This window comes from Chionomys nivalis, chromosome X (genome assembly GCF_950005125.1).
Source record: "Chionomys nivalis chromosome X, mChiNiv1.1, whole genome shotgun sequence".
Taxonomy (NCBI): Eukaryota; Metazoa; Chordata; class Mammalia; order Rodentia; family Cricetidae; genus Chionomys; species Chionomys nivalis.
This window is the reverse complement of record NC_080112.1, coordinates 26,918,774-26,943,017: the sequence shown is the minus strand read 5'-3', so window position 1 is coordinate 26,943,017 and position 24,244 is coordinate 26,918,774. Positions and strand designations below refer to the sequence as shown.

General features: G+C 39.3%; 1 protein-coding gene across 2 annotated transcripts in view; it reads right to left on the bottom strand.

The window, feature by feature from the left end:
- Sytl5 (synaptotagmin like 5) overlaps window positions 1-9,285 on the bottom strand; it is a 317,882-nt gene extending 308,597 nt beyond the window's left edge. For both annotated transcript variants that reach the window (XM_057760021.1, XM_057760023.1), the window contains exon 1: window positions 9,138-9,285. The gene's annotated coding sequence lies outside the window, so the exon portion shown is untranslated. The remainder of the gene's footprint in view (window positions 1-9,137) is intronic.
- Window positions 9,286-24,244: the final 14,959 nt, after the last annotated feature.

The following is a 24,244-nucleotide window of genomic DNA, read 5'->3' as shown; positions in this document are numbered from 1 at the left end:
GAGACTTTATAAAGAAAAGTGTTTCACCCAGCTCACATTTTGGGAGGCTGAAATCTCAAGTTTGGGTATCCCATCTGTTTAACCTTTGATGGGGTCTCCTGGGCTGTACCACAACATGGAAAGATAGAAATACAACAGACAACATTCAGAATATGGTAAGTGCATAGAGTGACCCAACTTTATAAGAATCTACTTTCAAGATAACTAACCTTGTCCCATGGATAATTGCATTAATCCACAACTTAATCATCTTCCACCTACCTCCTGAGCTCTTATAGATTCCAGCACCTCTTAAGACTGTGCAAACCAAGCTTCCAGCTCACAAATCCTTAGGAAGCACACACAAATCATAATCAAATTATAATAGCAACAAAATTTGGTTTTCCAAAATTATCCCAACTTGTACTCACACCAAAAAGGTATATGATCTCCTGCAGATCCATATCCACACAAGCAATTTTCGTTATCAGTTTCTGTTATGTATCATCATATTTTCACACCAAAGACAACATGTTACTTCATCAAACACCACAAGATTCCACAAGTGCCTTCAGTATGTTTTAATGCAAGGCTTATATTAGATAAGTTCCTTGGAGAGAAACTTCCACCATGTGGATCTGGGAACGAAATAAGTTCCTCTGGAGAGGAAACTTATTTAAGAGCTTGGAACAAAAGTTTGTACACAGGTAAATTTGTTTGAGGCAGAGTTTCCAGTGAATAGAAGTAGGTAGTTGGGGAAAAAGAAAAAGAAAACTAATATAAGAATATATTTCTAAGTTATTCACAACTGTAGAAAACTAGATTTTAATCTTAGTTAGACCCTCTGAGAACCTCTTAGAAACAAACTCCATGAAAATACAAATGAGAATTATGCGGTCAAGGAGAGGTGGAATAAAGCAGGATTCATTACCAGCTCCCATCTTTGGCTATTAGCTGCCTCAGATTACATACCACATGGGTATGAGTGCTAGGGTGTTCCAACAACAGCTGTGTGGAAAAGAAGCTCTAGGGTAGAAAGTGGGGTATCACTGTGATTTAAGGAAGATAACTGCCTGCATATACAACATGAAGTTAGTTACTAGACTGAAGGCTTGATTAAAAGCTGGGCTGAATCTCTAGGGAAGAAACATCACCGTTTTTCAATTGTGGATTTTAGATTTGTATGGACTCAGAACATCATGTATGCATGTACAAAATAAAACAGAAGTAAAATTATCAAGCATGGCCCAGTCAAATGGCTAAGCAGGTAAAAACACCAAGCTTCGTTTCATCCGCACACCCACATGATGGAAGAGAGAATCAACACTTAAAAGTTGTCCTTTCTCGTCCACACCCATGATTAAAATATCAATAAATGAGCAAGCAAACAAACAAACAAAAGCCCTGTTTAACTGGTGAGATGGGTTAGCCAGTAAAGATGCTTTCCACCAGGACTGATGGCCTGAGCTCAATCCCTAGGCCCAACATGGGGAAAGGAACAAACAGCTCCTTAAACTCTGATCTCTATGTGCATGTGCAGGCACATGAATAACTAAATGTAATAAAAACCTTAAACTGTCTAGTGGAACTAATAGGAGGGGAAAGGAAAGGAATGGAAGGGTCCCATGGGGGAGGGAGAATATGATCAACAACACATTCAGAGGACCTAGTTTGGTCCTATACAAGTTCCCCAACTGTCAGTTCGGAGTCAATGAGCTCCCATTAGGTCCGGTCAGTGGTTTCTGTGGGTATCGCCATCATGTTTTTTGGCCCCTTTGCTCATATTATGGCTCTTCCCTCTCTTGAACTACTCAGCCTAAACATAGAGGGAAGGGCCTTGGCCTTGCCTCCAAGTGAAGTGTCAGACTTTGTTGACTCTGCATGGGAAGCTGACCCTTTCTGAATAGTGGATGGGGGTGTTGTGGGGGAAGGGCAGGCAGGAGGAAGGGAGGGAGTGGGAATGGGGATACCTATGTTGGTGTAGGAGGTCTTTCTGTTTCTGTGTTGCTTTTATTGGTTGAATAAAGAAACTGCCTTGGCACTGGGACGTGTTTCTACTGCATGTACTGGCTTTTTGGGACCCTAGCCTATTTGATGCAAAGCTTCCTAGGCCTGGATATGGAGAGGGAGGACCTTGGACTTCCCACAGGGCAGGGTTTCCTGCACTCTTTTAAGGAGGGAGGGGGAGGGAGGAGGGGGAGTGGGGGAGCAGGAGGGGAATGGGAGGAGGGGAGGAAGTGTAAATTTTTGAATGGAAAAAAAACCTGCCTTGACCTTTTGATAGGGCAGCACTTAGGTAGGCAGAATGGACAAAACTGAATGCTGGAAAGAAGGGAGAGAGAGAGAGAGACGTTATGGAGCTGCCAGGTCAGACATGCTGAATCTTTCCCGGTAAGCCACATCCTTGTGGTGACATACAGATGAATAAAAATGGGTTAAATCAAGATGTGAGAGTAAGCCAATAAGAGGCTGGAGATAATGGGCCAGGCAGTGATTTAATTAATACAATTTCTGTGTGATTATTTCGGGTGTAAGCTAGCCGGGTGGCTGGGACCAAAAGCAGGCCCTCTCTCCTTCAACACTATGTAAAATGAGAAACGATTGTATTAAAAATTCTTAATCAAAAAGGAAGAAAGAAATACAATTTATTGGAAAAAAAGAATGTGTGCTGTAGTCACAGCTAGTAAATGGCAGATATGAAATTGAAGCACAGGTATTTATTACAGTAAAAGTAGCAGCCCTTTGCACCTAGTATGTAGACACTGCCCACTGCCTACCAAATAACCATTCTGATTTTGCTTCTCTGGTCAGAGAATGTCAGTTAGTTCAGGCAACCAACAAATGTCTAAAAAGTTCCTGGGTACCAACACAGGTCCCGTTTTCTTCTTTACCTAGTTGTTCCAACAAATTCAAAGACAGCTTACATCCAGCAACTTGCCCCATGGTCTGAGATAGCACCAGCTATCTTGTCTATATTCTATTCCAGTAGGAGAAAGAAATGGGGCGAGGGGTGGAGGATGGATGGAGATGAGGCTCTCTTCTCAAGCATGCCGATTCCCTTTCCTTGAACTTCAGGGAAGTATCCCATAAAATAGCTTTCTCTCACTGGTGAAATTCAGTCATAACTTCACAACTGGATGTAAGAGAAGCTTTATTAGATACACTGCTACCAGCAAGAACAATGGGATTCAGTTCCTAAGAGAGAAGATGAGGAGGGCAATTATAAGTTTCTGTCACTGGGAGTAGAAAGGAAAACCCTGGGAGGAGAAATGTACAAGGATGGACAGGGAGAGGACTATGGATGGGAGAGGGTAGGAGTTATGTGGAGGTGAGAGGATCAACCCAGACAAAGTATATATAAAAATGTCATAAGGGAATTGTTATTTTTCATGACAATTTTAAAAATTTAATTAAAAATTCTATTACAGTAGCTATTTGACTTGGAGCATATTTTAAATCTACATGTCTATCTTAAAATTATAAAATGAAAACAGCAAATAACTCACAGAGTTAATATGAGGACTAAATGAGATAAGGTAAATGAAATTGCATGGTGCTTGGTATGCAGAAAATGCTTAATAGTAATAAATGTTGGCTGGTTTTAATTCACTTTAGTGAGTCAGCAGCATCAGGACCTGTTGTGGAGCCATCTGTCAGATAACAGATCTTATCAGTGTCCCTGAATTTATCAGGCTTAAGGGTGCTGGGTGCTGACTCATACCCACAACACTCATAACTGTTTAAAGCCAGAGTGTTGGCTTAGTAATTTACAATGAAAAATCTAAGGGTCAGGGAGAACAGACAGCCTGACCAGGTTATCCTCTCCCTGTAGGCAGTGAACATGTGGCATCATAAGGCTGATTGCTGAGCATGAAATCAGGAGAAACAGAATACACTGTACAGTTCAAATGCTTAATGCCAGTGGGCTCTGACAGCCTATTGCATCTATTTTACTGACTGTGCTTGTCTTATCCAGTGAGTCAGATGCTTAGACGAGAAACACTACCTAAAACCTCTTCCTCTAGACAGTGCAGGGGGCATACAGCCAACTGATGGCACAAACCAAAGATGCAAAATGTAGAAAAGCTGAAAAAGTAAACTCAAAACACTTACAAACCCAGGAAATATATTACTTGCTCTTTCAGAGTTAAATAAATAGCTTTATTCTGACTAGAGGTTCTATATATCTGGCATAACTTTGGAAAATGTACAAGGGAAAATTTTAGCAAAAAAAAATTCTTTATATCTAGCTCCAGGGTAAATGGGTTGGGCAGAGAGCCAACATTTAAGAGTACATACTGTTCCTGCAGATGACCAGAATTTGGCTCCCAGCACCCACATCTGGTGGCTCACAAATAGCCAGCTCCAGGTTATCTGTAACTCCAACTCCAAGGGACCTGATGCACATGCCCACATACACACCCTTATCCACTCCCCCCAAATAATTAAAAATTATAAAATAAATCATTTAAAAATATAATCTTGTTTTATTGAATTACAAATTAATGCATAACGTTAACAATAATGAAAATACGTAGAAAATATATTTATATTAATGTAAAGATAATATAAAAGTGCTGGATACATGTTTTTATACGTGATTAAAAGATCCACAGAAATAAATTTTACTCATTTAGCTCTCAATGAACTAGCAACATGTTTTTCTCATCTCCAGTTATTTTGGAGAAGCGATACTGTTTGATATAGTACACTATGAGTCTCATGTAGAAGTAAAAATGGGACTAAATAAGAAATTATTTAAAATTAATGTGTTTTGAGAAATTCTCATTGCTCCTTTGAGAGACATACATTCTCGAGAGTGGCTCATCCTTTTTAAACTGCATAGAAGAAGTCTTACACAATCATCTTTGAGCTGGTAAAAATAGCAAGCTGCAAGTTAGCTCTCTTGTTGAAGAACTTGACTAGAGACAAATGAGTCTACACAGTCACTGAACTCTATTTCTATAAGACATATAAAAAATCCCGATGAAGAATGTTCTCATGTTTTTCTCATCCTCTGTTCTGGGGTGGGGGTGCTTAATCTTGACAAAATAAGGTGTAATACTGTCAGTATTACATAGTGACTATCATAGATAAACTTCACATAATATTATATATGTAATGACCTTGATTTCACCAGTACCATAAACTGTCAAAATGTCAACGATCTGTGACTTGCAAACTGTCCATCATTCCTAGACAAGTGGCATAATGTCACAAATTATGAGATCAGAAACCAGAAATCTGTTTCTATTTTTTCATGGTGAGTTTGGTGACTGCTAAAAGTTTGATTGCCACTGATCTACACAGACCACACTACTTAAAAAGACAATCCATGAGGTCACAACATTATGTCACCAGGAACATGTAGGAACTGTGTACTCTCATGCCTCACCTTAAGAAGTGGTCTCTGCATATTAATAAAATTTTTAGGTGACATGTGTACATTCAAATGTAAGAACTGCCATGGTTGAACCCTACTTTGTATCACGGGCTAAATTGTGCCCCTCCTCGTATTATGTTCAAGTTCTAACAGGCAGGACGTGAGAAAATGCTGATATTTGGAAACAGGTCCTTTAAAGACGTGATCACAAGAAAATGGGGTGATTAGCGTAAACCTTTTACTGGGATTTAGAAAGTGGATGTCCCACCACAGATTTGCACAGTGGAAAGGCTGTGGACTAACGCAGCAGGAGGGCAGCTGCATCCAAATTAAAGCCCTCAGCCTCACAAGTAGGAAACCCTGCTGGCGCTTTGATTTTAGTCTTTTAATCTCCAGGACTCAGGGAAAATAAATTTATTTTCTTTATCACATTTCCTTTGTAGTATGTAGTATGGCAATTCCAGAAAATTAAGGGTCTTCACACTCAAGTAGGTACTGGCAATTTTAGAAAGTGTTTTTAAAAACACTACTAATGCTTGATTCCATTTCCAAGGTTTCCAACATAAGTGATCTAAGGATTAACCCACAAGTCTGTGCTTTAAAAACCTCCCGGAGATTGTTACTGTGCAGCAATGTTTGAAAGCTGTTGATATCTACACAAGGCTTAACAGGCAACCCTCTAAAATCGAAAATTCCAGTCTCTGATCCTTGCTTTTCCAATATCCCGCTGTTCTGTTCCCAAAGTTGAACCTCCTTATACATTTGAAGACTCCTACTAGGAGGAAGCCAAAATAACAGCTGACAATTTTATGAAGATATTGATCTTTTCACATATCAATGTTTTAAGTTATTTGGCCTTTTATTGTGTTATTCCCCCACCAACCTTCTGTAGGACATCTCCACAGTACAGGTATAAAGAAGACTCTCCCTCAAGAAAATCTGCTGACCTAAGTTGTCAGTGCCCATTTTTGCTGCGTTTTCATTGCTCTTCCCATTAAGATGTCTTAAAATTCCTAGGATCAAAATGAAAGACTTAGATTCTATAAATCCTCACGCCAGGGCTCTGCCACGGTACTAACTAAACAGCATTTAGGTGCTAAATCTTTTCCACTTTTTCCATATCCCTGTAGCTTTCAAACATAATAATCCATAGAACTACTTACTAAAAGTTTGATGTGTTTCAGCAACTGGAAGGTCTGATTTATATTTAATATTAATGGAAGCCATGTAAGATTTATATGTGAATATAAGATACAGTTTTGGGCTGTGTGTGTGTGTGTGTGTGTTTCATTTGCTTCAAGGTCCTTGGTGTTTATAAACCCAACTCTGATGGTGATCTTGCTGGCAGAGTCCTGAGATAGTGCAGGATTTCACAAAGTAATTGACAGAAAGTGTTGTATGGCCCCCTCGTCCCTTTTCTTAGTAAGCCGTTGTATTCAATGATGAAAGCTCTATCCCGACGGCCATATCCAATTTTAATTTCTTCCCAAAGGCCTTACTTATAAACAGCACAGCCAGTTTAAGTTTCCACCTTCTTAAAATCTCATGATGTGGATTAATGTTCAACAATGAAGGTTTCACAGACATAACTAAAATAGGATACAATTTGGGGTAAGGGTTATCCTTTGTAAATGTGATTTTGCTACCTAGAGTAGTATTTTATTTTACTTGGCCCAACCAATGACACAATCACAACTTCAAATTTTTTCATAACATTCTAGCAGAGCTTCAGCTTAGCTCTCCAAAGCCATCAACACCACCCCTCCCAATAAGCCTTCCATTATAGAAGCTAATAGTCTTGCTATTTCCCCAACTATTCTTGCTACTAAGAGCAGTTTATATACCCTAGCTCCTGCCACCGAGATGAAAGGGGCATTTGTTAGGAAACTTTGAGGGAAAGCATTTTTTTATTTCTCTGAAAAGAGGTAGTTACACAAAGGAAAACCCTCTCCCCTTTCTACCCTTTGTTTCTTGTCCTTGAATATGGTATAAGGACATCATATCTGGAGCTGTTGAAGCCATTTTGCAATCATAAAGGTAAGGTATTGACCCAGAACCCTGACGGTGTCATCCCCTTGTGTTTGCCTGCTATCAGACTTCTCTCTTGCTAAAGCCACTTTTTAAAATAGATATGTGTATGCGCACGAAATATACACACTTGTCTATATTCATATTCCTACTTATTTATAAAATAGTATACTTTGATGATCTACACTTTATGAATACCATTGAATTACATGGATCCTACTACTATATTCTAGGGGATGGAGAGGAAGCTTGCCCATATAGAATTTGAGAAATCTTACCTGCGAAATTATGTAATTATTCACTCATATTTCCAACATACTTCCACTTTACTAAATTCCAGTGATAAAAATGTTAATAAGACCCACGACAGAGACAGGAAGCGCTAGGTTACCAGGGAAGTGGGAAATATAACTTATTTTGAAGGGTTTTCCTGGAGGTCATTGAAAGAAGATTATCAAGGACTCCCTGTCACCTGACTAACCTAAAGTTTCAATCATTTTCTTCCAAGAGGGGCTTGTCTATATGGCCACAGATTGTAATCCACAATCAGAAAGACGATTCAGAAAGCAGCAAGCTATGATCAGGGGCTAATTGCCAAAAAAATATTCCCTCACCCATATTTCTCCCCCCAAAGATAAAGTACTGGATTTTAGGAGTACTTTGGCACTGTACCGTCAAGTAAGTTTTCTAGAACAGAATCACTTTGTGATGTGAATTAAGACCACCTGTTAACATCGCATCAAACTGAATAATACTGACAAGCAGTTGTCAGCATGAGCCACAGATCCACGTATTTCAACATACTCTCTGTTACTTCTATGCAAAAATGACAGCAATAATTAGTGTCTATTTAACAGTCACAGAAACACTTTGTTGCTTAATGGCAGTGAAAGCAGAAACATCCCCTCCCCAAATCGATCTTTCTAAAAGCAGTGAGTTTTGACATTCCCTCCCCCGATATACTGATAGAGGACAAGCTAACATGTAGCTTTGCACAGGTAAAACCTTCTAAGAAACAGAATAGGCTCTCATTGATTTTCCTGCAAGGGAAATAATAGGCTTTGAAGCATCCCTGAAAACAGAAAATACAAAAGCAGCAATAACCCACATTTTTTTTTCCTAGAATATTCCTCGGAGTCTTTCAATGAATTCTCTCAACATTGCTGTTGCACTGGCAAAGATTGCACCTCCAAAATATTTTGATTCTTTCAGTGGCCACTTTATAGGTATGCACTAACTGCAGTCCTTTGCCAGCTCTCATGTGTCCTGGGCTAGAATGGTTCTTTCAAGATCCCAACTCAGGCTACATGAAACACCCAGCCACCTTGGTGAATGAAGAAAGCGCCCGGCAAATGATCCCAGCTCATCTCTCCAGCTCTCCTGTCCCCACCTCTAAAAATTATCCAGGAACAAAAAGAGGTGGGGGGGGGGGTTAATTAAGCAAAGTCGAAACAAATCAAACATACCTTGTCCCATAAATACGGCCATCAGGACATTTGAAGGTACCCGGGAAATTAAGAATATGGCTTCAGAGTTTGGTTTGGCACGGAGTCTAAGAACGGATTTGATATTCTCTGACGCGTTTTTTAAAAATCTAACTTTCTGTCTACGATGGAAAGATCCAGAGGAAGGAAGCAAAGGCAGACAGAGACACAGACTGGAAGACCACCCCACCCCCAGACACACACACACACACACACCCGGCAGCCAGCACCCTAGCATAGGGTATCAAATGGCGAGAACTTACCTAGTCCTCACCTATGGGGAAAGGCGACTGGTCCAGCCTCAGAAGGGAGATAGGAGTCGCGCCGCCTGGGAGAGTAGCCGACAGAGTCGCGGAACTGGAGCTCGGAGTCTGGAGCTGATGCGCAGACCCCGGGAAGGGAGAGAAGTCCCTCTTCTAACCCTAGGGAAAGGAGTGACTCACCCTATCGCTTGGTGCCCGCCTTTCTTCCTCCCCGCCCACAGCAGGTAGAGGGACCGCACAGGGAGGCGGTCTTTAGCCGCCCCTACCCACATGCTCAGTGCCAGGCTCCACCAGGCGGCGGCGCCACAATCCAGTCAGGCATAGCCGACCCCAGCACACAACCACGCGCCTGTCGTGGAGCTCCTTCATCTCTTGGCTGCAGCCTCTCTCTCGAGGTCCCTGCTGTCCTCCCACTGTCTATGCAAGCCCCACAAGCCATATGGGCTCAGTATTGCCAAGGACTTCAGGACCAACCAAACCCTCACAGAGGTCCCCCACCCCATTTTCATTCAACCCCTTGTGGTAGCACCAGAACCCACCCAGCCTAGATAAGGTGTGCCAGGGATTAAAGCCTCATCCTGCCTCCCAGCTGGCTATGGCCAAGGTTCCACCTGTTCTACACTTAGTAGCTTTTTCTGAGGTGCCCTGCTGCCCACCATTTGCCACACACTAGTTACTTCTCTCTCCTAAGACCCCCTTTTGATATTCTCCTCTTGCAGGTGCCCCAGGGTCCTGGAAACCTAGTCTGGAGGAATGATGAACTCACGATGTAGCAAGGGACACCCTCTTCATTAGATCCGCAGTGAGTTTGGGGCTGGTGCTTCCTTGGAACAGTTAGGGAGCCCTAGTGTGAAATGAGCTCAATCGGTATTACCTCCATCAAACAAAGCTCTAGATTCCACCCTGGGACGTGACGTATCCTGGTGTGTGTGTGGGGGGGGGGGGTTGTTGGGGGGGTGATAAAATGACAGTCCTGCCGGTATTATACCAAAACTGCGACCAAACTAGAGGAGTTAACACAAGTCTGCAATCCAAGCACTCAGGAGGGGCAAATGTTAATTCCAGGAGGAGGAGGATTAGTACCACCACCTTAACTTTTTTTGGTAGCCTTGGCTGGCCTGAAACTGCCTAAATAGATTATATTTGCCTAGAACTCACAGATATTTCTTCATCTGCCTCTGTCCCTACCTCCCAAGTGCTGGGATTAAATGTGTGTACCACTAACATGGGACCTACTATATATATATATATATATATATATATATATATATATATATATATATAGAGAGAGAGAGAGAGAGAGAGAGAGAGAGAGAGAGAGAGAGAGAGAGCATATATATATATATATATATATATATATATATATACACACACACAAAGAGCATATAGAAACTAGTTACCTCAGCTTTAAAAGAGGGGAAAGGGGGAGAGGTCAGAGTTCATTTAAAAAAATAAAACAAGAATGGGAAGAAGGGAAAGCATTTTCTCAACAAGGCTGCCACATTTTCTTCAGCTCTGGTAAAGGAAGGAAGAGTTTGCCTCCTCAGAACAGTAAGCTGTCTTCCCTGCTATACACCCCCTTCCACCATCCCACTGCTTTCTCTTCATCGTTATAAACGTAGACTTCTCCCATAACCGAATGCATGTGCATGAAAGCTAGGAGGAGGTTTTTTTTGTCAACTTCCCAATAACCCTACAGATGTCCTGACATGCAGTTAAAAATCAAAGCTTTTGTCAGAGAGCAAAGCTACCATTTAGGTCCTTCTTATACCTGCCACCTGCTTCTACCTATTTTTCATCTTTAAAGTCTTTTCTTTGACTTTTCTTCCACATCTACTTTACTGAATAATGGCATCCCTCAATTTCTCTAGCTCTTCTCCGTGATTCCATAAGTAGTGGGGGTTTCCTCACTTTGCTTTTCTTTCTAATGCTTCCCTACTGCACATGTTCTTTTCTTGCCTTATTTTCCATTTTTTATCTCAATAAATTTGCTATAGTTAGTTTGGATCTTGTTGTCCTCCAAAGCCTCATATGTTGAAGAATTGATCTCTAACCCCTGGTGCTACTAGAAGGTTTGGCCCAGTGAGAGGATTTAAAGTCACTAGTAATGTGTAATCAAATTAGAGTACTGGGACCCTGGTAATTTCCTTCTTCTTCTTTTTTGTTATTTATTATCCATGAGCTGAACAATTTTGTTTTGCAGTTTACTTCTATCTTACCGTGGGTACAAAGCAATGGGGCCAATCAATCACGGACCAGTGCCTTTAAAATTCTAAGCCAAAATAAATTTTTTCACTTTATAAGTTGATTACTACAGGTATTTATTGCAATAATGGAAAATTGACTAGCATGAAACACTTTGTTATTTTTTGTTTTAGCTTCAGTAAAAAACCCATACCTGTCAAAAATACTACATTCTTCAAAACTTGAATATATGTCTACAAGATAATATATTCTCTTATCCAAGGTCATCAGGTAAATGTATTAATATTACCAGAATCATATATTCATTAATCCATATTTTCTATGATCTTCTGCGAGATAGTCATTGTGATTAGTCTCAGGAATATCAACACGAATAAAGCAAGGTCATGGCCATTAAGAATAGCACTATGGGGGCTAGAGAGATGGCTCAATGGATAGGGGCACTTCTCACTCTTGGAGAGGACCAAGGTTCAGTTCCCAGAACCTACATAGTAGTGGTTCATAATCATCCATAACTCCAGTTCCAGGGGGCAGGGTGACCTCTTCTAACTTCCATGGGCACCAGGCACTCATGTGGTACACAGACATACATGAATACAAATTTGCATGCAGAAAATGAAACTTAAAAGTATAAAACCGGACTTGCTGAACATAACGGACAATGAGGACTACTGAGAACTCAAGAACAATGGCAATGGGTTTTTGATCCTACTGCACATACTGGCTTTGTGGGAGCCTAGGCAGTTTGGATGCTCACCTTACTAGACCTGGATGGAGGTGGGTGGTCCTTGGACTTTCCACAGGGCAGGGAACCCTGATTGCTCTTAGGGCTGAGGAGGGAGGGGGACTTGATTGGGGGAGGGGGAGGGAAATGGGAGGTGGTGGCGGTGAGGAGGCAGAAATCTTTAATAAAGAAATAAATTAATTAATTAAAAAAAGTAATCCTGATCAGCTAGCTTCAGTCAACTGACAGGCAAATTGTAAACTCTGATTTACTAGCCAGGGTTAGGCTGGTCAGTCGGGTTGTATGTTTCCATTGGTTAGAGACATGCCGGACAAGCAACTAATGTACTCTGACTGACTAGCTTGGGTCATGATGAAGAGACACATATATTATGGTTGCTAGTTCAAGTCACACTAAATAGGCAGGTACTGGAACTTGGGTCATGGTAGACAGTCATGCACTATAGTTTGGTTATGGTTGCTAATTAGGGACAGACAGGTGTTAGTTCGGTTGACTCAGGCTATGTTTGACAGTCAGGTAGTGTGTTCTGATTTGCTATCTTGGATAATGGACAAGTAGTTTGTTCTAAGAGGTGGGTTTTGGGCATGTACTCATCTCTACTAGTTAGTTTGACGGTGTTTCTAGAGGTAGAGAAGTACCTGACACCCTATAAGACAGGCACAATTCTTAAAAATTAAGATGTCCAAAATGATATGGACAAATGCAACATGTCTACTACATGTGTGCAAATATTTTTGACATAAAATGATATATTATTACACTGTAAAATCACAAGAAGCACATGTTAAAGGTAAGCCAACTTAAACAAAAAAAATACAGCTGCAGCAGAACACTCAAAATTCATATGACTTTATAAACCAAGCAGTAACAAAATTTAAAAATTAGTATAGCTGGGCATGACTGGAGCAGCTCAGACACACAGCCTGATGTTTCTAGATAATAACTCAGGGGAACATTAAAATGCAAGAAACTACCAGAGTGGAAATTATGTCTTGAAGGAGCAAAGGCCATGCAGCTAGAAGTGGATCACTAAGTGAAGTTGCCCATAGAGCGAGCCCAGGTAAAAGAGCAATCTGCCTGAGGCAAGAACCATGCAAGGCTAAGGGTTATCTCCTTGGAGAAGCCCTGCATTCAGAGCCTACCTTTTGAAAAGGGGTTCTTGAGAGTACTTCAACAAAGTTGAAGGTTTTCTTTTTTCTATTATGTATAAATAATTTGTTATTGAAGAAAAATAGTGTGCATTTACTTATTACTGTTTAAATACTTATAACACTTCTATGATCTAATTGTGGTTCATGCTTTAAATTTCCAATTATTTGATGATGACTCCAAAATTTACATATTTTTCTAAATATTTTTCATGGATTGTAGACAGCAATCTAGTCAAGATCTTCATCTTCATGACTAGAATTCTCAAACCTCTCTTACAAAAAACCCACCTCTCCATATTTCCTTCTGATCTATGCCTTCTGATATTTCACTCTTCATTTAAAATTCTATATAAAAATGTTCATTTATGAGTGCTAGAGAGTTGCTTTTCTAGAGGACTCAGGTTCAAATTCCCAGCACCCATCTTGTGGCTCACAACTGTCTGTAACTCAAGTTCTAGGAATCCAACACCCTCTCCTCATCTGACACAGATGTGGTATACATCCAGGAAAAAAAAACTCATTCACATATAATAAAAGTATAATTAAATTTTAAAAATTTATTTATATGTATATTTATGGGCCTATGTGAGTTCATATGTACCACATTCAAAATACGCTCTCAGAGACCAGAAGAGAGCATTGGATTCCATATAACTGGAGTTTGGGGCAGTTATGAACCTTCCCACATGGACATTGGGATGAAAACCAAGGCCCTCTGCAAGAGCTGAAGGTCTCTTAACCACTGAGCCACCTCTCCATCCCAAGTCCTTTATTTTTAGTGACAGCTCCAACATTTTGAAGTTCAAGTTCTAGCAACCTTAAGTGGTGTTTTAATTTTCTCTTGAAATCATATCCCATAATGAGCCAGCTAGTACACTCAGTCCATTCTGCCTTTTCAATCACATAAGGAGCCTGATAATTTCTCACAATCACCATTGCAATCATGCTTATCCAGCCATCATCATCTCAGTGGTACAAGTAGGCTAAGTGGTCTCCTTGCTTCTGCCCTTTGTCCCACATCATTTATTTTCCTAAGACACCTAGGAAAAGCTTTTAAAATATAATCTCATGTGTACATCATATATGCCACATTATATATACATATGCAATATGTATATTATGCATGATATATTTATATATAGTATAATAGAAACTATATTCACAAATTCATTTATCTATGAAATATTTATGAAAAGTCAATATAGATGTAAATTACTTGTATACTAATTTAAAAAATAGTATTTGTGCTATTATGTGGGGGGGATCCTCCATTGTTTGGAACTCATTCGAGTAAAATCTTCATTTTTATGATGCTCAGGGGCTCTGCATTACCTAGTCCCTGTCATCTTCATAAATCTGCTCACGTCCACTGTCTCCCTTGTTTACCGGTATTCAACTCATTGCTCGCTAGTACATTACAAGAGCACTATGCCCTGCTATATCACCAAGGCTCACTCTCTCACCTTCTTTTGTTTTCTATTTTTCATTGATCACTGAGATGTTCCTTCACATCCTATTTGAAATAATGACTCTCCCACCTAACCAGTAGCAATCCCTGTTCTATCCCTCTATTCTGTTTTATTTCTCCCCTATAACTTACATCATTGTCTGACATACTATATATATCATTAATTTCTTCATTTTATGTCATCTAATTTTAAAATATAAACTACAAGGAAGCACGTATTTCTGCATTTTCAATGCTATATTCCTATTATGTACCAGACACTGTTCTAAGCATTAAGAACATGGAAATAAATAAAAGAAACAAAGTTCCCCCCACTGTGTGTATGTCCTACTCACTAAATATTAGTTTTAAAAAATGCCTGCTTTATCTTTATTTAGTTTATTCCATATGAATAAACAAAGTGGGTATGCTTAAGAGACCATATAATGATTATGGTATATTTAACATTGTTCTGCATACTACCAATGTTTGAAAATTATATAACTATATAAAGTCTACTGAATGTGTTGTTTGATTTTTTCTTTTTATTTTATGTAAATGGGTGTTTTGCCTGCATGCATATTTGTACATCACATGAGTTCCTGGTGACTGAGGGGCCAGAGAGTTATTGGGTCCCCTGGAGCTGTAGTTACACGCTGCTGTAAGTTGCTGTGTGCACGCTGAGAAGCAAACACTGAGTCATCTGTCTAGGCCTCGACTTTTTAAATATCTAAAAAGTCTATTTGCCATTAATTCTCGTTCAAGTCAACCGTCTCTTTGTTGGAAGATAATTTTATAACATTATGGCATTAAACTATACTAAGCTAACTATAAATATGTTTTTGTCATGGAAATAGTCCATTTTTATCAGGACTTGCATAAAGAAACTACATGGCACTGAAATAACATAACAGTAATTATGGAGTACCACACTAGTGTCATGGGGCAGCACATAATTAAACAGCAAGTGAATCTGAACAAAAATGTGTTGTGAGCTTAGAGGAAGAATGATACCTGGTAGTTGGGGTATCTAGGTCTAGGGTTAGGTATTATGCATTTCTGTTCACTGAATGTAGTGCCCTTAAGGTTTGGAGTTATAGAATGGAAAAACAATAAAATTTAGCCTCGACATCTTTATAAGTAACATGACTTGGTAAGGGTTGCTAGAAAGAATAGCCAAGATATAACTAACATTCTTTCCAAATGAGTAATAGTTTTGTCGTCTTTCTTTATTACCAGGAATAACTGGCTCTTTGTGTAATATTTCTATTTTCTCTCTTGGAATGTTATTGGTTTCTTATTTAAAATTGCCAGTTGTCTCAAGTGATCTCTTAAAGCCAAAATTTTGTTGCAAGAACAGTGGGCCTCTGGGGGCTGCAATTGTGAAGGGAATGGTCAGCAGGAAAGAACATTTTCTGAGCAAGACTGGCTTTGTAGAGTCTGACTATCATACCACCTAACCTGTTGCTGGCAGTATGTTCCTAGAATGAAACAGCCCTACTACAGTGGAGGATTGTTCGAACAACCCTGATTGGATGGATGGTGAAGGTAGCTGTTTGTCCCAGGAAGTGACTTCATGAAAATACTTAGTACTTTTTCATGATGTGATGCATGAATTTTTTAAACATTTGCTAAAGTCACTGGAGAGATGACTCAATGTGTACAAAAAGCTGCTGTTCATCCAGAGGATCCAAGTTCAAATCCCAACACCCACGTGGGATGATTTACAACTGCCTGTAATTCCAGCTTCAAGGAATCTGACACCCTCTTCTGGATTCCACAGGCAACCCCACACATGCAGCATACACACACACACACACACACATACACACACACACGGCGGGGGAGGGCATATACATGCACATAAATAAGGAAAATACTTACTTTTAAAAGTAAATATCAGCTAAAAACATGGGGTATTAGATAAGATTACCTGGGTTTGAATCTGCACTCCATTGATCCACCACGGCATTAATTTGGTGACCTCTGTGACCTCATCTATAAAGATTAGAGAAAATCAGAGTGGTTATTCACAGACTTGTTGTAAAGCTTAAATAAGATAATCTACATTCGCACTTAGCTCAGTGCTTGACACATAATAGTAATTGGATGAATGCTTAGCTCTCTTATTATCTTGTTCTATAAGCACAGCTGGGTAGAGGAAGGATACAAAATAAATTGAGGGAATTATTTCTGTTTTGAAGAAACTAATAATCTACTTCAGATGAAAAGGAATATATTAAAGAACTAGAGAGAAATCATAAAATAATTATATTAGTAAAGACTCTTTTATTTGCAAGCAACAAAAATTAACTTTGCCTTATTTAAGAAAAATGAATACTAGAGCAAATTCATCATAATAAATCAGGAACACTCCCCAGACTCTAAAACAAATTAAAGCCTCAAGCCTTGACAAGGACAAGAACCAGATAAGCTCCTGAAATTCAGTAAGTAGATGCTGGTTTGGATACTGGATCCTTTAAGTTCAGCCAATATTGTAGTCTGAATGTTTGTGTTTCCCCAAAATTAAGTATATTGAAACCTCACCCAAAATGTGGCAGTGTTATATGAGGCAATGAATAGTTATGGGTGGGATTGGTGCCTTTCATAAAAGAAACTACAAAGAGCTCTTTTTCCTCTTCCACCATGAGAACATATAGCAAAAAAAAAAAAGCAAATAAACAACAATAAAAAAAACCCACAGATGTCAGTGAACTAGGTGAGCCTCACCAGACCCCAAATCTGCATGATTTGGGTCTATGCTTTGATCTTGACTTCCCAGTCTGCAGACTAGTTATCAATAAACTTCGACTGCTCTAAGGTTACTTCGTTTTTTGTATTTTTGTCCCAGCATCCCAAATAGTCCAAGACAGCTACTCACCTAGTGATTGATCCAACTTCAGTTCTGTGTTAGTCACATTTCTCACGGCTGTGACCAAACATCTAACAAGAGCGAACTGAAGAGGGGAATGATTGATGTTATCTCATGGTCAGAGGGAATACAATCCATCATGGCTTCCATCATTGCTAGGAAACCATAGCATCAGGCAGTTACATGGCAGTTGCTTTTTTACACCTCAGCGGGTCAGGAAACAGAAAGGGGTGTTTCTCTTTTTCCCACTTTTGCTCCACCCAAACATTTGGTCCATAGGATGGTGCCACCCACATTGAAGTTAGGTCTTTTCTCCAAAGTTAATTCTTTCTGAAATATCCTGATAGGCATAATCAAAGATATGCCTCAAATATCCTGGTTGATCCCAAATCCAAGCAAGTTGACAATGAAAATTAGCCATCACTTTCAATGTCTCTCTGTCTCTGGGTTTCTACGGCTCAGGTTTCACATTGCTAGTAGTGATACCTTGATTGGTCCAGTTTTTATCTGTCTTATACCTTTGGATTAATTAAGTAGCCTTGCCTCATATGAGGCATGGCAATCTGTGGGAATACCACATGCCCCAAAGAAGGCTTCCCATATTGCTGCCTCCTAGAATATATTTCACCTCTCTGTTTTCATCTTCTGTACGAGCCAGTGTTCTGACATCCTTGCTTTTCTTCCAAAAAGGATGAATATGATATGCTTCAGGAACTTCCCTCTCACCATTTTCTTTACTTGGTATATTCAGTTTCTTTTTGATGTGATTATATGTATGAAGTCTTTTTGTCTACGTGTGTCTGGGCATCACTTGCATGTACGGTGCCTACAGTAGCCAGGAGAGGGTGTTATCTCCCTTGAAACTGGAGTTACAGATGGTTATGAACCACCACATAAATGGAATCAAACCCGGATCCTTTGGAAGAGTTCTAAGTATTCTCAACCTCTAAGCCATCTCTCCAGCTTCCGTATTTAGTTTCTTAAATAACCGCATGATTCACTCCTTTGTTTCTTTCAAAATATATTCAGATGTCATCTTTTTAAGAGGCCTTTACTGATAAAGTTATCTAAAATTTCAATGCCCACTATACACATATATATGTGCTTCTCTCTCCTCCTCTCATCCAGAAATTATAACTTTCAGTACTAGTGTTAGGCAGGAGATTAACTTTTGTAGGGACTGGCCATCAATAACCCCCACAAGAGTATATAATGAAAGATAGGGAGTGGTGGTCAACCCAGCTGAACCATAAACATAGTTGATGGTGTGAGTCAATGAAATTGCACATAAAGAGTATTTGTGGTGGGTTTTCCAGCTGAACCAGCTCAGTAGACCAAAACAGGATATAAAGGACAATATGTGGTGGCACATGCTTTTGATTCCAGTACTTACAACCACAGGCAGATGGATCTCAATGAGTTTAAGGTCTGCTTGGTTTATATAGTGAGTTCTCGTTTATCCAGACCTATATAGTGAGACCAGTTTATTGAAAAGAAAAGAAAGAAAAGAAAAGAAAAGAAAAGAAAAGAAAAGAAAAGAAAAGAAAAGAAAAGAAAACTAATAGGTGGTAGTGGTCTTTAGCTGGGTCAGTTAAAAGCAACTTTGGGACTTCCTAACTAGGGGTATGTGCAGATAACTGTTACACTTTCTCCTGGTAAACTTTTAAGTTTGTGGGGATATTTAAGCCCTTCCACATATTCTTGTATCTCACACATACACATAGACTGAATTCTGGGTAAAGTGACCGTGCGAGAGACACAGGGGCATAGATAGTGGGGAGAAAAGCCATTACTGCTAGTACAGAAGCATTGCTTCTTGCCTGTGCCCTTCCTCTTACTTTTACTTTTTATAGATTGTGGGATCTTGCTCTCTTGTGGGACCTTGCCTTCTAGTAACTCTCTCTCTCTCTCTCTCTCTCTCTCTCCCTCTCTCTCTTTCTCTTTCTCCCACCGTGTGTGTGTGTGTGTGTGTGTGTGTGTGTGTGTGTGACACATGTCACAGCATGTGTGTAAAGGTCAGACAACAATTTTGGAGAGTCAGTTCTTGTTAGGGGATATTACATTACACTGTGAACCCCGGGTTTACGTTTACATTAATTAAATAAAATTAACCTTGGATCAGGAGGCTGCATTAGCTACTTGTTGACAGAAATGAATCATAGAGTCTCAGAGGGCATTTGGGAGAGATAGACACAGGATGTAGTAGGGTGAGGTTTGGAGTGGGGCAGGTTTTTCTTTTTTTTTTTAAATATTTATTTATTTATTATGCATACAATATTCTGTCTGTGAGTATGTCTGCAGGCCAGAAGAGGGCACCGGACCTCATTATAGAATGGTTGTAAGCCACCATGTGGTTGCCGGGAATTGAACTCAGGACCTTTGGAAGAGCAGGCAATGCTCTTAACCACTGAGCCATCTCTCTGATTTAGCTAAGTGGAAGCAGGGTCTTCAGTGGATGCCAGCTATTTGCTACTCGGCCTCTCTGAGCTCGCAGGTTTCCACCCAGCCTTTGAACCTCTAGTCTTATTCATAATTAGAATAGAAAGTGAGTTAAAACTACCTTTAAAGACAGCAACAGGGCTAGTGCCTGCAGGAGCACAATTCTTGCCAGGGTGCAATCACTGGCTGAGATAGCAGCAGGTTAAGGCACAGTCACTGTGGTGAAGTCAAATCAACAAGTTCTTTCCTTTCATAGTGGATTCCAGGCCTTTGCTCAGACTGGAATAGCAAGTGCTTCTCCTGGAGGAGCTATCTCACCAACTCAATCGTAGTCGACAGAGTGTATTCTCTATTTTATTGTTTTTATTGAGCTATACATTTTCTCCACTTTCCTCCCTTCCTCCCCTCTCCCCTTCTACCCTCTCCCAAGACTCCCAGCTCCCAATTTCAGAGTGTATTCTTCCTTCCTTCCTTGCTCTAACTAAACTTTTGAATGCTACTTTTACTACTGTGTCCCATCTAAATTCTTCTGGAACTGAGACTGAGGACAGAGGAAACTGGGTTTCTGTAGTGAGGGGAGCGGGCCTGTTTCTCATCCCGCCTGGCTCCCACACAGCTAGCTTAGCCCCAGAATAATAACACACAAATTGTATTCATTTAAACACTGCTTGGCCCAATAGCTCTAGCCCTTTACTGGCTAATTCTCACATCTTGATTAACCCATTTCTAATAATCTATGTAACACCACAAGGTGGTGGCTTGCTGAGAAGGATCTTAGCCTCCGTCCATTTTGGAGAGGAGAGCTATAGTGTCTGTTTGAGGCGACTGCCTCATTGCCTTCTACCCAGCATCCTGTTCTGCCTCCACCCACCTATGTTCTGACCTATCAGGCCAAGCAGTTTCTTTATTAATTAACCAATGAAAGCAGCAGATAGAAGACCCACCTATATCAGGTTTCACATATACCAGTTAGTATGACAGATACCAGAAATTTAAACTTGGCCAAAAGGATAACTACATAGCTTAAGTCATGCTTTTGAAGATTGTTAGTGCAGTTTTCTTTTATTTATTGGTTTGTTTGTTTGTTTACTTTTTTTTCTATTGATTTTTTTGAGCTCTACATTTTTCTCTGCTCCCCACCCTGCCTCTCCTCTCCTCTTCAACCCTCTCCCAAGGTCCTCATGCTCCCAATTTACTCAGGAGATCTTTTTCTACTTCCTATGTAGATTAGATCTATGTAAATCTCTCTTAGTGTCCTCATTGGTATCCAAGTTCTCTGGGATTGTGATTTGTAAGCTGTTTTTCTTTCCTTTAGGTCTAAAGGCCACTTATGAATGAGTGCATATGATATTTGTCTTTCTAGGTCTAGGTTACCTCACTCAATATGATGTTTTCTAGATCCATCCAATTGCCCAATGTCATATTTTTTTTTCTGCTGTGTAGTACCCCATTGTATAAATGTACCACATCTTCTGGGCTCATCTGGGTTTGCGTATGTTTGTTGACCAGCTGCCTGGCAGAACAACCACTAGGCATATGATGTAAAACAGTTTCACGACTCACTTTTCTAGTGTTTGGTAGCCTTTCAGCCGAGTATCTCTGTCTATTCTGAGTAGCTACCTCATCTTTCCAGCAGGCTTCCTGGGATTTGTGCACATGATGGTCTTAGGGTTTCAAGAGCAGTAAGCAGCAAGCCTTTGTAAGCCAGTACTTTGAAAATGTCTAGTTGTTGTAGTGCTTTAGTTATTAATATCTGTTTGGTCAAACTAAGTCACATGGCAAACCTTAAATTGGCTAAGAGTTTTAGTGTTAAGAAAACAAAGTTACGATGGACTGTGCATATGAAGACTGAAAGAATTTATGCCCATTTTCACAATCTGCCACCACTTGTAATGTACTGTAAAATTTATTTTTTATTATAAAAGTAACTCCATTCATTCTCAAAATCAAGCCACAAGAATAATCTTGAGTGAGCAAGGAAATGTGTAGAATGATGGGTTTTTGTTGTTTGGGGTTGTTTAAGCACATGGAGTTTTCCTTAAATCAGTACATAAGCTGCCACATTCGTGTGATACGGCTTCTGAGCAGTCATTTGTTTTCTACCTATCTCACTAGTACAGTATCTTAACTACTCTAGCAATTAGACAAAATCAACTTCCCACATGAACATTGAAATGAGTTCAAATCAACCTAATGGCCTCTCCTAGAGGAAGCATTATCATGTGGTAATCATTTGCTCTCACTGATATTATATATGCAAATAAGACTTGAATTTTGATATATTGCCTCATGGACGTAGCTTCAGTTCAATGCAATTCTCCTTACAGAATATCATTACATTACGTGAATCAGTTTAATTTTTTCAATGTGCTTAACATTGATAGACAACAAGACTTAATTTTCGCAACGTGAGGTATTCTCTTCCACACGTCATTTCTCCGCCCCCAATGGAGAAGATTTTTAAGGATGAGGACCTGGTGTTTTGTCCTCCCACACTTTTTATTCTTTTCCTTCTTCAACTGTCCCCCACCCACCTACTTTGATCTATGTCACTACAGAATTTTTGTTAAGATAATTATAAGAATTTAATACTTTCACTATTTTTGTCAACTCTCATTAAGAAAGAAATAGAGTGAAAGAGAGGAAAAAGAAATGGGAGGAGGGAGGAGGAAGAAGGAGGGGAAGGAGGAAAAAGAACAACAGGAGGGGGAGAAAGAGAGGAAGTGAGAAATGAGAGAAAGTAAATTAGGAGTGATTGACTAGTTGGTGTATAGCAAAGGATAAAGCCATGGACTCATCTTATGGAGTGCTTGTTATTATCCTCATCAACAGCAAAGAAAAAAGAGGTTAAATACTTTATCAAGGATCAAATATCTATTAGGTGTTATTTGATATTGACTCCATATCTGAGGAAATGGGAATTTTCTCAAGTCTTTTAACAAATATGGACTGGGGCAAAAACTTTTGAGAATATTATTTACAACTTCAATTATCATTACTAATAACATGTTCCACAAATTTCTGGTGACATTGACAATCTTTAGAGGGCTATGTTTGGTTTTTCCAGAGAAACAAAACCACAAGGAAACGTAGAGAAATGTAAACCCAGAAAGACTGACTTATTAGGAATTGCCTTATAAAATTATAGATGCTGAGAAGTCTCTGGATCTGTTGCCTACAAACTAGATGTATACATTCCAGTATATTTAATCAGATGAATACTGAAGAACAAGAAAGTAGAATGATCTATTGCTATATAAAACAATAGGGATGATGCCCTATGACATCTTTGTTTTGTCAAGTCTAAGACAATCAAAGGGGTAGGATAAAAGAAGACATATGATGTGGTTTCATTTATATGAAGTTCAAGAAGAAGTAAAATTTATCAATGGTTAACAGGGAGAGACAAAGTAATATTGTTGAGGAGAGGAGCAAGAAGGAGCTGAAGCAGAAGGAATACTTTGTACCATGACCTGGCTTCTAACAGTAAGGACTTAAATTCTATCAAAGTATACAGTTAAGATTAATGTATTTGATTACAAGTATGCTATACTACATCAAGTTTTAAAGTTTTTATTGGAAAAATATTATTACCCTTACTTGCTACCAGTTTAAATAAATAAAACCTTCAATACATACCTAAAATTAATATACCTGAAAATTACTCTCTTGTGTCTGGATCCATTGTCCTATGCTTTACATTCATGAAATAAGATTATGCCTGTTTATTGTTGTTCTTAGCCAGAGGGTCTTTACTGCTCCAATTAAATGTCTGTTTCATTCACAGCATATCTGTGATCTATTAATAGATAGTAGTTGACCTTCTATCATTTATGCATGGTTAGCCTGGTCCATAGCAATTACTCTCTCTAACACAGTTTGTTTAATCATAGCTCCTGCCTCAAACATAATTAAGGAATTCAAACATAATTATTGAGTTAAACGAGAGTATAAGTTTCTTTATACATTTCATATACATATTATTTATTTAAAGAGATGAACAGTTTAGGACAGAGTTAGCATGTATGTCTCTTTCCTTAAGCATTATCTGCTCCCTAACTTACATCTACTCAATGACCAGAAAGTGGAAAGTGACACCAGAAGATAAATGGCAAGTATTGCCAAGTGTCCCTGAAAAGATAAGGAGAAACATGCCCTTATTCTCTACAAATAAACCACAGACATTTGTCCACATACACTCATAAAAATTCATCCAGAATATGCACATGACTACCCCAGTTGTCATCA